This window comes from Mesoplodon mirus (genome assembly GCF_964341445.2).
Source record: "Mesoplodon mirus genome assembly, chromosome: 12".
Taxonomy (NCBI): domain Eukaryota; kingdom Metazoa; phylum Chordata; class Mammalia; order Artiodactyla; family Ziphiidae; genus Mesoplodon; species Mesoplodon mirus.
The window spans coordinates 93,848,805-93,862,558 of NC_138988.1; the positions used below are offsets into that span (position 1 = coordinate 93,848,805).

A 13,754-nucleotide genomic window follows, 5' to 3' on the forward strand; every position below is an offset into this window, starting at 1 on the left:
CCCTGTCAGAATGAATGACAGAGTCAGCTTCCTTCCCCCTAAGCGGCTCATTACTCATAACTTTCAAGCCATGTTGCCTTCTGTCCTTCCAGGGTTTATAGATGCCCCTCCACACACATGATCCCCCTTCCAGGGTGAAGTACTTGATGCATGCCTTGCCTCACACTCCTTCCAAGCTATGCCACTGTAGCAGGACTGTGGGCAAATATGCCACTGAGTCTTTGCTCGTGATCTGCTCCGGCCTGTCTTTTTCCATATGCTTGTAGCCGACCATGGTTAATAGCAGTCTGTGAGCATCTTGAGGCTAGCCCTGAAGTCTGATTCCAGTGTCAGTGTGCTGAAACGGTGCACACCCCTCCTTCTGGAGCACAGGGTCAGCTCTCACGGGCAAACTTGGTATGGGATGTGGACCACTGACTCCGCTGTTGCAGCCCCATTTGTGGTTGAGTTAGGGAGCGTCTGATGGGCGCAGGAGGGACCTTCTCCCAAATGACTTCTCATTCCTAAATTTTGAAAAAGCGAATAGCACACGTAGGGAGGGCTATCGCGAGACCCAAAAAGTATATCTAATAATAAACTCTTTGGTGTTTACAAGATAGATGTCCAAACAGAAGCCTTAGGGAGTCAGATTATTAGGGAAAGCTGAAATCTGCTGTTTCGAAGGAAAAGGGAAAAATCTGAAGGATGATTAAGAAAGTAGGGAAAATCTGCAGAATCCAGGGGGTGAGAATGATGCTTTTCTGTGACCTATAACTAGACTTTTTGTTCCGGTAAAATATATTCGGAGCATTTCTAGACAGTAAGTTAAGGAGTAATCACTGTTAAAATGCAGCTGTACAAAACGGCATCTTAAACTAATACACTTGAGTAAGGAATGCGAGTGCCTGATGGGTCACTTTGGGTAAACAGCTTGGCGCAGTGAAGTGGGGTCCCCGTTTTCCCGGTTGTGAAGCCTGTGAGTTCAGAGGTCCTGACACAGCAGCCCCGACAACACCTGTAGGTATTTGTTCTTGCTCTGCTCTGTGGAACCCTGAAGCCAGACATATCTGTGTGCTTCAAAGTGTGAAAGAATTAAGGAGGGCTAGTACTTGGTAGCATTTTAGAGAGAAGAAAATAGCTAGAATATTGCTCTGCTTTTGGTTGGTTACGTTTATACGTAGTGGGCACACTGTGAAATAGCCTGCAGAGGCACCAGAAGCAGCCATTCATAGAAGAGCCCAGGTGCACAATGCAGCGGAGAGCCCCCAGCCCAGACCCAACACCATCAGATGGTTCTGGAAGGTCCTCAGAAGAGATACAGCACCAGGGATAGGGTTGCTTCCAGCTCGACCAGAGCTGCTCTGAATCTTCCCAAAGGTTCTGAATGGCTCCTAAAGCGTCATGGAGCTCCCACGCTCCCATGGCCCCTAGAACACTTCCCTCCTCTTGACTCCTAACCCTGTCAGAGATGCCAGACGATCCTCTCTATATGAAAGCCACACCCAGCAAGATCTTCCAGAGGCTTCCTTCAACATCCCTCTAACCACCATTCTAAGTGGGGAGGGGGGTAATGACAGCAAGGAGAATTCTGGTTTATTCTTCATGAGATGACCACTTTCTCAGGAGGCATGAGCTGACGTGTGCTTGTGCCTGGAACACGGGGCAGACCCTGGAAGTTAGCCGACTTGATACTGAGATTAAATAGCCAGGGTTTGCCGATACAATCCCTGCAGGTCGTAGAGGGAGGTGTAGTCGACAGTCAGGTTCCCAACAGGGTTCAAAAGTCACCTTCCTGCCACTGTGATTTTCCAGACGAGCCGAGTGGATAGTTCCAAATCATGGGATGATGGCGTGTGCAGCCCACTCCTACACACTTGCACACACATGTGTGTATGCCTCTTTCCTGCCTTCATTTGAACCCATACCTCTGCTTTGGCTTCTAGGAGCAATTATAGTGTAGCAACAATTACAGAAGGAACTGAAGGTCAGAACCCCTGAGTTCCAGGCTGGTCTCACCACTGGCTTTCAGGACTGTTGATCATACTTGAACAGGTAATAGATCAGAGGCAACGCTCCAATCCTCAGACTTGTGGATGAACAAGGGAAATATTATTCAGAGACTGATGTGTGATGATGATCAGCTCACACATGTTGATTTGATCCACGTGTATATTGCGGTATGATCGCCACTGTAGTGTTAGCTAACGCTTCTGTCTCATCACGTAATTATCATTTCTTCTTCATGGTGAGAACAGTTAAGACAGGCAGAGAGTAGAATGGTGGTTACCAGGGGCTTGATGAGGGTGGAACTGGGGAGATGTTTAAGATACAAACCTGCAACTAGAAGATAAATAAGTCCTGAAGATCTAGTGCACAGCACAGTGATTATAGTCAACAGTACTCTGTTATAAACTTCAAAAATGCGAAGGCAATAATTTTTTAATCACTTTACTGAAGATAAAGTATTTTTCAGTAGGAAACCTTTAACATTCCTAGTTTCCCTCTGCCTTAGAAAAATATGAAAAAACATGTGACCACATTGGCCAAGGTTAAGAACTGCAGAGCTCAGGGATAAATACAAGTGAAAGAAACATCTCTACCCCATCCCCTGCTGTTGCCATGTGTTCATTTCCGGTAGCATGTGCCCACCTGGGGAGGCTTTCTTGGAAGGAAAAGATTCACAACCGGCTCTTTTTTTTTTTTTTTTGTGGTACGCGGGCCTCTCACTGTTGTGGCCTCTCCCATTGCGGCGCACAGGCTCCAGACGCGCAGGCTCAGCAGCCATGGCCCACGGGCCCAGCCGCTCCACGGCATGTGGGATCTTCCCGGACCGGGGCACGAACCCGTGTCCCCTGCATCGGCAGGCGGACTCGCAACCACTGTGCCACCAGGGAAGCCCACAGCTGGCTCTTTACAATGAAAAATAAAGGCGTGCCTGGTTGAGTGAATTCCATTTCTGATTTGCTTGGCGGCTGGCAGGACCTCTTACTATTGCTGCTGCTCATTTTTTATAATTTACATAAATCCAAATATTTTACTCTCTGAAAGCTTAATTAAATTTTATTAAGTAACTTTTAAAAATTGAAGTATAGTTGATTTGCAATATTATGTTAGTTTCAGGTGTACAGCATAGTGATTCATTAGGGTTTTTTGCAGATTATATTTCATTATAAGTTATTACAGGATGTTGGGTGTAATTCCCTGTGCTGTGTAGTAAATCCTTGCTGCTTATCTATTTATAGTAGTTTGTATCTGTTAATCCCATACTCCTAATTTCTCTCACCCCCACTCCCTTTCCCCTTTGGTAACCATAAGTTTGTTTTCTGTATCTGTGAGCCTGTTTCTGTTTTGCATGTAGATTCGTTTGCATTATATTTTAGATTTCCACAATACAAGCGACGTCATATAGTATCTGTCTTTCTTTGTCTGACTTACTTAACTAAGCATAATATTCTCCAGGTCCATCCACGTTGCTGCAAATGGCAATATTTCATTCTTTTTTATTGTTGCCCCTCAATTTGTTAGGGAGATTTCACTGTAGAATTAGGAATAGGATTCACTGACGCAGAATTGCCAGGTGGAGGGACTTAAAACCCCTCTCTGCTAAGTCTCACTCCAAGAAGGGGGGACCTTCTCAAGTCAAAGAGTAAGAACCTCAGCAAACAAGGTTATAGGTGTCTTGGAGCTTCCATTCATTGAAGGCAAAGGTTTTTTTTGCGCGGTACGCGGGCCTCTCACTGTTGTGGCCTCTCCCATTGCGGAGCACAGGCTCCAGACGCGCAGGCTCAGCGGCCATGGCGCACAGGCCCAGCTGTTCCGCGGCATGTGGGATCTTCCCGGACCGGGGCACGAACCCATGTCCCCTGCATCGGCAGGCGGACTCTCAACCACTGCGCTACCAGGGAAGCCCAAAGGGAAAGGTTTTGAAGGTGTCAGAAGAGGAGGGAGAACAGGAGCTATGGTGACACCAGTGGGTGGAGGAGAGGGGTGTGATCTGGACTTTGCTTGTTCCCACTTACCATGCACGGCCCCCTCCAGCTCACCCACGCTGTGAGCCCACTGAAGCCCCTCTGTTGGCAGAAACACTCGCTCAGTGCGTTGCCAAAGGACTGTGCATCTGATACATCTTGATGCAGAGTCTCCCCGCCTCCCGTCTCCAACTGTGTGGCCTCTCTAAGGAGAATCCTTGCTAGGAGCTGAGACAGCTCTGCTGCAACTTGGAACGAGTAGGAATATGGATGGCTTCACCATTCTTTCTTGCACACAGAGGCAAAAAAGCAAACCCCCACGTCCTTCAGAAGTTGAATATCCTGTGTAAACACTGTCTTTGCAACAGGCGCTGAGATTCAAGTATTAGAAGAAATAAATGTACAATAGCCATGAAGTGGGCTTAAAAGTCAATCTTGGCTAAACTTCGTGTTCTCTCTGTTTATTCCCATAGAAAATCATGAGTTTGCGACTTAACTGTGGTTGGTTTGCATTTGTCATAGTGTGGTTGTCCTGATCGCTGCCTTGATATGCAGGAATGTGTGTGTATGTGTGCACACTCACGCCCCTCCCCGGCACACGTATGAAGCTTTGCGTGTGTCTGCCCTGGCCTTCCCCTCGGGCCTGCGTATAACCTTATAAAGTCGGAGGCAGCCAGTGTTTAACCCTGTAGCTTCTCACGTTCAAAATATTTTTGAAAAGTGCCCATTCAGAAGAAAAGGAAAGACTCCAACCCTCACAAGTGTGAGCATTTATACGTTGCTTTCCATCCTCTGATCTGAGAGCTGTACTAATCCATTCTTTAAACATTACTTATTTTAGTCATTGTTTCTCCAAGGAGAGGTGGGCAAAAGTAACTGTTAGGGCAGTAACTGATTTTGCTGCTTTTCTTTTTTCTTCTGTGTCCTTGCCACTGTTAAAGTGATACCACTGACTGCTCTGTGGGGGCCGTGTGCTGTGTTTGTTTTCCTGTGAGTAATCGCACCCTTAGATGCATGTGGACTTCTGTATTAGATAAAAACCTTTAAAACAGGAAGGCCTGAAACACCAGTGGGTAAACAGCTCATGCTACCCTGGCAACTTGAGTTGCATGAACCTAATACAAAACTGTCCCCTCTCCTAATGTGCTTCTACTGAATTCCAACTGGGAACCTTATGGTTTCCTGTGCAAGTCAAAAAGAGGACCGCTGATACCCAGCCAGAGCGTTTTTTATGCCACAAGCCCGTAAATGTGCGTATATCACATGTAAATCAGGGTCACACAGGGTGACAATCCGCTCTGCAGCTAATGAGAAATTATGCAAAATTAGATGGATTATGTACACATTTTCAGTTTTTGTCTCTTCACAGTTGAAATCTTTAATTAAAATACACAGAAGAGAGGCACAGTCTGTAGCTGTTAGATATTACATGCTCTGGTTGTAAGGTAATAGCCTTCCAAGTTATTTTTATGGGTCATTCTATCCCGTGGCAGCTTAGAAAGTCATCTTTCAGCTTCTCAAAAGGAATGTCCGTTTTCTCACTTTCTAATAATGCCTTCAGGTCTGAGAGGAAGGGCTTGCACAGTGAATACAAATTAGGCAGTGTCAGGGTACTACTAAATGTGGATTGTTTGGGTCTGAGTTTTCTCCATTTGGGACAGTAACAAGACCATTTATGGACGGCCACCTCCATGCACGCTGTGTAGACATGCTCAGAACACCAGCGTAGCTCTAAGACCGTCTTCCTAATTCTCTAGGTGGTCTGATAGCTGAGCTGTTGTTAAATAAAACCATATGCAAGTCTTTCAAATCATGCCCTGCTCTTCCTCCACCTCTTAAGTGACGCAGACAATAAATGCATTTTAATATTTATTTAGAAAGTTGGCATCCTGGAACTGTTTCACAAGATAGCTCATCTGTTGGAAGGTCCCAGGGACAGTGACAGTTATACCAGCATATCTCTAGCCACCTTCACACCACAGAAACAAAATGCAGCGTAGAACAGTCCAACTCAGCGTTTATAGAGAACCTTGATGCAGTTGTAATTTTCATTTGATTCAAGTTACTTAGTGAGGATTTACATAATTTGCATTAATGTGTGACTTTCTATCATTTGAAGAGTGCATTTATGTTCCAACAGAGTATTTGCGGGCTCCATCCTCAGAGGCAGTGATGTGGTTGTGTGTACATGTGTGTGGGTTGTATAAAAAGTTACTGTCCCCCCCAAGCCGTCCTCCGTCCTTGCATCTCTCTGCAGCAGAATAAATCTGCTCTGATCAGGGCCAAGTAGGCCAAAGAATGAGGGCTCACCCTTTAGAAGCTCGGTAGATAAGAGCACGAGCAGTTACTTGTCTGTCACCATCCCCACACACGCCTGCTGCCCTCCGCTGGCGTAGAAGAGTGGACTTTGCCCAATGCTGGCAGACAGCCACGAGATTCCTTCATGTGTCACCGGCTTTTTCCCTCCCAGCCTAACCTTGCTTGCCCCTAGCCCCCTCAACCCCTAGCAGCCTTGGAAATCTGCTCACCACACACATCCAGCTGTGCTTCCTTCGCATACCTTTCTCCTCAAGGCTCCCCTTGCACCCTTGGTTGTCATATTTGCTGATTTCTCCAAAGAATGAGGTCCACCTTGGGCCTCACTCCTCTGAGAATGGCACCCCTGAGGCCCAGGTCCTCTCCCAGGCACACCACTACACCCCACCATGGAGGAGAGTATCTCTTTTTATTGCAAGTCATTTGGACGTTTTGATTCATTCATTCAAAATATTATTTTTAAAATTCTAGCGGTGATCATTTTGTAATGTGTAAAAATATTGAATCACTATGTTGTACACCTGAAGCTAATATAAGTCAATTATACTTCAATGAAAAAGATATAAATTTATAAAATTTACTTACAAAAATTGGATTATTACTGGGCAAGTGAGTAGATAGTAATGGAATGATCATACGAATAGGCTTGGTTATTAATTACAGCGATAATGACTACAATAGATAACATTTATTGATCATTTCTTTTTTTTAACATCTTTATTAGAGTATAATTGCTTTACAATGGTGTGTTAGTTTCTGCTTTATAACAGTGAATCAGCGATATATATACATATATCCCCATATCTCCTCCCTCGTGCGTCTCCCTCCCACCCTCCCTATCCTACCCCTCTAGGTGGTCACAGAGCACTGAGCTGATCTCCCTGTGCTATGTGGCTGCTTCCCACTAGCTATTTTACATTTGGTAGTGTATATATGGACATATATACACTACCACTCTCTCACTTTGTCCCAGCTTACCCTTCCCCCATCCCTGTGTCCTCAAGTCCATTCTCTAGTAGGTCTGCGTCTTTATTCCTGTCTTGCCCCTACACTCTTCATGACCTTTTTTTTTTTTTAGATTCCATATATATGTGTTAGCATGCGATATTTGTTTTTCTGACTTACTTCACTCTGTATGACAGACTCTAGGTCCATCCACCTCACTACAAAAAACTCAATTTCATTTCTTTTTATGGCTGAGTAATAGTCCATTGTATATATATGCCACATCTTCTTGGCAGAAGACCTAAATAGACATTTCTCCAAAGAAGGTTTACAGATTGCCAACAAACACATGGAAGAATGCTCAACATCATTAATCATTAGAGAAATGCAAATTGAAACTACAATGTGATATCTCACACTGGTCAGAATGGCCATCATCAAAAAATCTACAAACAATAAATGCTGGAGAGGGTATGGAGAAAAGGGAACCCTCATACACTGTTGGTGGGAACGTAAATTCATATAGCCACTATGGAGAACAGTATGGAGGTTCCTTAAAAAACTAAAAATAGAACTACCATATGATCCAGCAATCCCACGACTGGGCATATACCCTGAGAAAACCATAATTCAAAAAGAGTCATGTACCACAATGTTCATTGCAGCTCTATTTACAAAAGCCAGGACATGGAAGCAACCTAAGTGTCCTCATTGTAGTTTTTTTTTTTTTTTTTTTTTTTTTGCTGTACACGGGCCTCTCACTGTTGTGGCCTCTCCCGTTGCGGAGCACAGGCTCCGGACGCGCAGGCTCAGCAGCCATGGCTCAGGGGCCCAGCTGCTCTGCGGCATGTGGGATCTTCCCGGATCGGGGCACGAACCCATGTCCCCTGCATCGGCAGGCGGACTCTCAACCACTGCGCCACCAGGGAAGCCCCTCATTGTAGTTTTGATTTGCATTTCTCTAATGATAAGTGATGCTGAGCATCCTTTCATGTGTTTATTGACAGTCTGTATATCTTCTTTGGAGGAATGTCTATTTAGGTCTTCTGCCCATTTTTGGATTGGGTTGTTTGTTGTTTTGATATTGAGCTGCACGAACTGCTTGTAAATTTTGGAGATTAATCCTTTGTCAGTTGCTTCATTTGCAAATATTTTCTCCCATTCTGAGTGTCCTCTTTCGTCTTGTTTATGGTTTCCTTTGCTGTGCAAAAGCTTTTAAGTTTCATTAGGTCCCACTTGTTTATTTTTGTTTTTATTTCCATTTCTCTAGGAGGTGGGTCAAAAAGGATCTTGCTGTGATTTATGTCAGCGTGTTCTGCCTATGTTTTCCTCTAGGAGTTTTATAGTGTCTATAGAGTTCATGTGTCTACAGAGAGATGTAGCACTTAGTACGACCCCACACACACACACTTCCATTTTTGTACAACTATAAGAACTTTTCACAGGGAACCAGGGATTCAAAGATTAGAGGAAGAAAATAATAACACAGGGAATAGTGTCTACTTTGACAGTGACAATAATTTGAGGAAGTGTACCTCCTACATAAAAACAGTTCAACAAAGAATTATTCATTAATTTTTCCATTTAATGAACATTTTAAGCACCTGTTATGTGCCAGATATCTTTTGGACAGTGTTCACTTCTCAATCTTTTGCTGTATTAGGGTCATTGGACACAGACTCCCATTAATCACCTAGCTCACTACTCCTTCTCGTCCATTATTCATTCATTCATTCACACACTTTTTAACCTCAAGAGCCCTGAGGTTAAAGATGGAATTAATATGGTGGGCTTCTGAGAAGTTGACTTTTAAACCAAGTCTTTAAAGGAAGAATTATATTCTTAACTGGAGAATCATATTCTAAACATGGAAGTCCCACGTTGCTCCAATTTGTCTTTTCTTGATAAAAAGGTAAAACTTAGAAATCCCACACCAGTTGCTGTCAGTCATCCCATGCTAGACTTACGTAGTCCTGCCCTTCTATAGTAGTCTGTAAATTGTCAAGAAGTACACATTTATATAAGTTATTGTTACTGAATATAATTTGACTTGAATTGATCATCATTGCTGGTGTACTTTTCAATAACATTGTATAGAGTTTGATAAGTATATGTTCAGTAGAACAATATAATTTGGCTCAGGTCTCAAAGTACAGAGTACTATTGCATGGAATGGCAATATCCTTAAAGGATGAGATGTTGATAATTTATGATTAACCTTCTTAGGGACAGAGTCATGGATCTGTTTTTTGAACCCAAATGGCATCAATTGTTTGGTAGCTAGATATAGTATTCATAAAGCAAAAAGCAGGGTGGGCCATTAAAAAAGGGTGTAATTCCCTCTATTTGTTAAAGTAGGCATATAATCAAATGCTTTCTATTCTGATTTCCCTTAAGAACTATGGCTTAGAAATTATTGTTGGTGTTTGCCTTGCCTTCATGACAAAAAATTTCCCAAAATCCCAGCAAATGTTATCTATGAAACAAACTGGGAATGGGGCCACTAATATTAGTAAAAATTCAGTCAAGATGGGCTGGACCTTTTCCTTTTAACAGACAACCTTTTTTTTTTTTTTTTTAAGTGTATTCTAGAGAATTAACAATTTGGGACGTGTGAAAGGAACAGTAAATGTTCAAAAAGATTAAAATATTGGTGGGGTAGTTGCCTGTTGGACCCTAGGGTTTATGTCATTGTGTATTTCTTTGTTCACTAATGCATCCATTTATTCATTCAATAAATGCTTGCTAAAAACCTATACTATACATTGTGCTAAGCCATATTCTACTGAGAATACAATGATAAATGAAATAGGGTTTCTGCTTTCCAGAAACTAAAGGTCTGTGAGAGGAATTCAGCTATGTCCATGACCTAATAAAAGGAGAAAGAGGTAGGAACTAAGAAAGAAATACATTGGAAATGGGATGGGATTTAGAGAGGGGTCTGAGGTTATTTTATGTAGAGTAATTATTTTAAAATTTATGGTGTGCGAGATAAGTTGGAGATTTCTTTAGAAAACATCTCTTTATTAAATAGAAATTAATACATTGAGAAGAAGAATAATTATAGTTGACATATATGGAATACTTAATATGTACCAGGCATTATATTAAGTGCTTTTCATGAACTATCTCATTAAATCCCCACAACAACCCTGTAAGGTAGGCATTATTCTTTCTTATATTTTTTAGATTGCTCTATTGTATACTCCATGGTTATAGCAAAAGCTTTGTCTATATTAAAAGGCCATAGGGGTAGAGGGTACAAAAGAAAGTAGATGTGTAATGCAGTGTTAATTATTGGGCCGGTAAAACCTCTCTAATTTAGGTTTTGGGGGAGAAAGTCATTTTACATTAATTTGATCTAAATGATGGGATCCTTGTAAGAAAATAAGTTGTGTTACTTCAAGTACTCCCAGACACATACATTATTGACTAAAGTTTTTTCTCAATTCATAAACACTGCTTTACAGAAACAAGATAAATGACCATTTGTTATTAGCACACTAAATGCAAAAATGGATGCTCAAGAAAGCTTGATATTTTCTTCCCACGAATAAATTAAACATTTACCTACAATCCTATTTACATTATTGACCCAGGTACTGATTCTGTTTCCCCTCACTGGGCATAATTCTCCTCACTCATTTGAGGGGAGGAAAAAAACAATTTAAAATGTTCTCACCTTATTTTTCCTGCCTTGAGGTAATTCTTGCTTCCAGAAGAGATGGGGAGGGGTGCTCTCAGAGCCCCATTTTGTTCCATACTTGAAGCAGGAAGGCTCTAGATAATAGCAGAACAGTATTTATTTTGGCTATAACTAAGGTGTTTTTTTTCCATTAATAAAAATGTTACTTTAGTGGTTACCAGTGGGGAGAAGGAAGTGGGGAGGGGCAAGAGAGGGGTGAGGGGTTAAGAGGTACAAACTACTAGTATAAAATAAATAAGCTACAAGGATATATTGTAAAGCGCAGGGAATCTAGCCAATATTTTATAATAACTATAAATGGAGTATAACCTTTAAAAATTGTGACTGTTATACACCTGAAACTTTCATAATATTGTAAATCAACTATACCTCAACTAAAAAATATATACAATTTAAAAAATGAAAAACATAAACAAAAATAAAAGCAGTAAGCTGGGGATAAAAAAAAAAAGAAAAAGTTATTTAACTGTACCTTGACTTCATCAAACAGGCAAAGGGTAAATTAAAGTTGTCACATGTGGTGTCCTGGGTCCTCGCCAAGGCTGGAGTAGTGGGCACAGCTCACTCACGGATGCTTTTCTCAGCTGCTTCTGCTTTTGCTTCCTCCCGAGCTCTGCTTCCCACCTGCCTGGGGAAAACTAGGACTTAGATGTTGAAATAACTTCTCTGAAACCTACAGTTGTACTATAAAAATATTTGTGCAAAAGAGATATATAATACACTTGAATTGTCACTTTTCTTAGTGAATTTTATTTCCTTGCATAATGAAAGGTAAATGTTAAAGAAACCCCCCTGCATGCATCAATACATTCCATTGGGATACAAATCAATGAGGCCTTCCATGTCAATATCTAACCTCTGTTGAAGTGATCTCCAAAGTTCGAATTCAGTTTTTACTTTCATTAGAAATTAAGTTTTAAGAGGTACCTTGACAAAGACATAAAAATGAATTATGTATATTAAAATTACATATGCCTATATACCAACTGTTGTTTTGGTGCTTAACATGAATTAATTGGCCACCTTTTTATTCCATATAATCCTTCCTATTTTAAAGTTATAATTTCTGTTGGAGAAACCAAGGTGTAAGGTAATTTGCCAGAGGACGCAGTTAGTATCCTAGGTAGGAAATTGGGTCCCTCGGAGAGCTGTTATAGAAATGAAATGAGGCTCCTGGTAAAATGTCTGAGATGTAATGACATCATCATTCTAGAACCCAGAGAGCCATACTTTCAGTCCATTGTACTGAACAAAATTCCGCAGATCTTTAAATTGTACAACTTTATTAATTTAACTTTAAGGAGGCAGAAAAAGTGACTTCTCAGGAAATATTCCAATCTAGCAATATATTTAGTAAATGGAAGGACAAAGGTCATCATCTCTTTCAGAGGCTGCAAACTGTATATTATTTTCAATAAGCTGCTATCAGCTTAAGAAGGCAGTTACTGTGTCCGGATAGATAAACACAGACTAACTCAAATCAAGAGGCCCAAGTGAAGAGGTTCCACTGGATTTAGCTCTTTATTTTCATTCAGCTGTGTGTTTTTAAACCAGTTTACACTTCCTAAGCTGATAAAGCCTTGAGTACAAGTTTGAACTCCGAGAAGCAGGTTTGAATAAGTCTAGACATTTGGTTATCTTCTGTCTAGCATTCATTTGTGTCGTGGGCGTCACACTCTGGGGATTAGCGTTTCATTATGCAGAAGCTGTTTTATCTTTGGCTTCCTTATAATAGCTTAGCGTGAATGCTGAGTGGAGAGAGAATGAAGGCCAGGGCTTTAGTCACTTCGGGGATCATACCTAAATGGGTTGGATGGATATGCATTAGAGCCTCACTCTCTTGATAGATAGTTCAGTTGGTTAGAAGCGTCTTGCCACCTCATTTAATGTGCAGTATACCAAGGATTTGACCAGGATTGCCTGAACAGTGAGATGATACGGTAGAAATCCATTTCTGTACCAAGTATCCGACACCTGGTATAAATGATAGCCGCGAGTGAGATTATCTGAACTGTGGAAATCTAAGGGCCTGTGGGACACCTCTGAGTATATAATCACTGCCTGGTCACATTTTAATTAGCTTCTTTAGGCTCCAGAAAGCAGTTCAATTTTTATCCCCTGAATTAAGCATGTCTTCTATAAACAGTCAGCATTTTATTTTCAAAACTCAAAATGAAACAGTGTTTGATTTTCCTGACTCTCTGATTTTTTGAGGATGTGTTTCACCTTTAGAATGTATACAGGAATTTGAATTGTTTGCCCAAATAACCATCTCTTTAGTATCTATTTCCTTAAGCTACATCCTTCCAAAAGACATCTCGGCTTCAGGCTAAGTTCAGTGGCTCATAGAAATCGGCATTGTGTCAGGTGGGCTGCTGTGTCAGTGAAAAAGGCCGGACCAGCATCATCCATGCCAGCTTTTTCTTCAGACACCAAAATGTAATATCACGTGGATTTAAAAAAAAAAAAATAGCGATTAAGATGCACCGAAGACCAAGGTTACTGATTCAGTCCCAGTATGGACTTGTCAGATTCATTCATTCATTTTTTCTCTCACCCACTGGCTCCCATTCATTCAGCCATTCATTAAACATCTGTTGCATAAGATATAACTGCTAGATAGGCTTCCATTATTAGGTTCCCATTTCATGGACATGAACCCACAGTACAAGAAGGTCAGACTAAGAATAAGTGGACATGATAATCCAAGTCTATAACAAAAAGGATGAGTCGAGAGTCTCACTTTCTACAAAATGAACACACCACATTTTGCACCTAAAAACCAGTTTTTCCTTTTGAAAAGGCAGTGTGGTATGTGGTAAGAACAGGAGTTTAAGAAC

General features: G+C 41.4%; 1 protein-coding gene across 4 annotated transcripts in view; it reads left to right on the forward strand.

Annotated features, from left to right (window-relative positions):
• Window positions 1–13,754, forward strand: part of ATXN1 (ataxin 1) — a 406,640-nt gene that overhangs the window by 297,425 nt on the left and 95,461 nt on the right. The gene's annotated exons all lie outside the window — the stretch shown is intronic.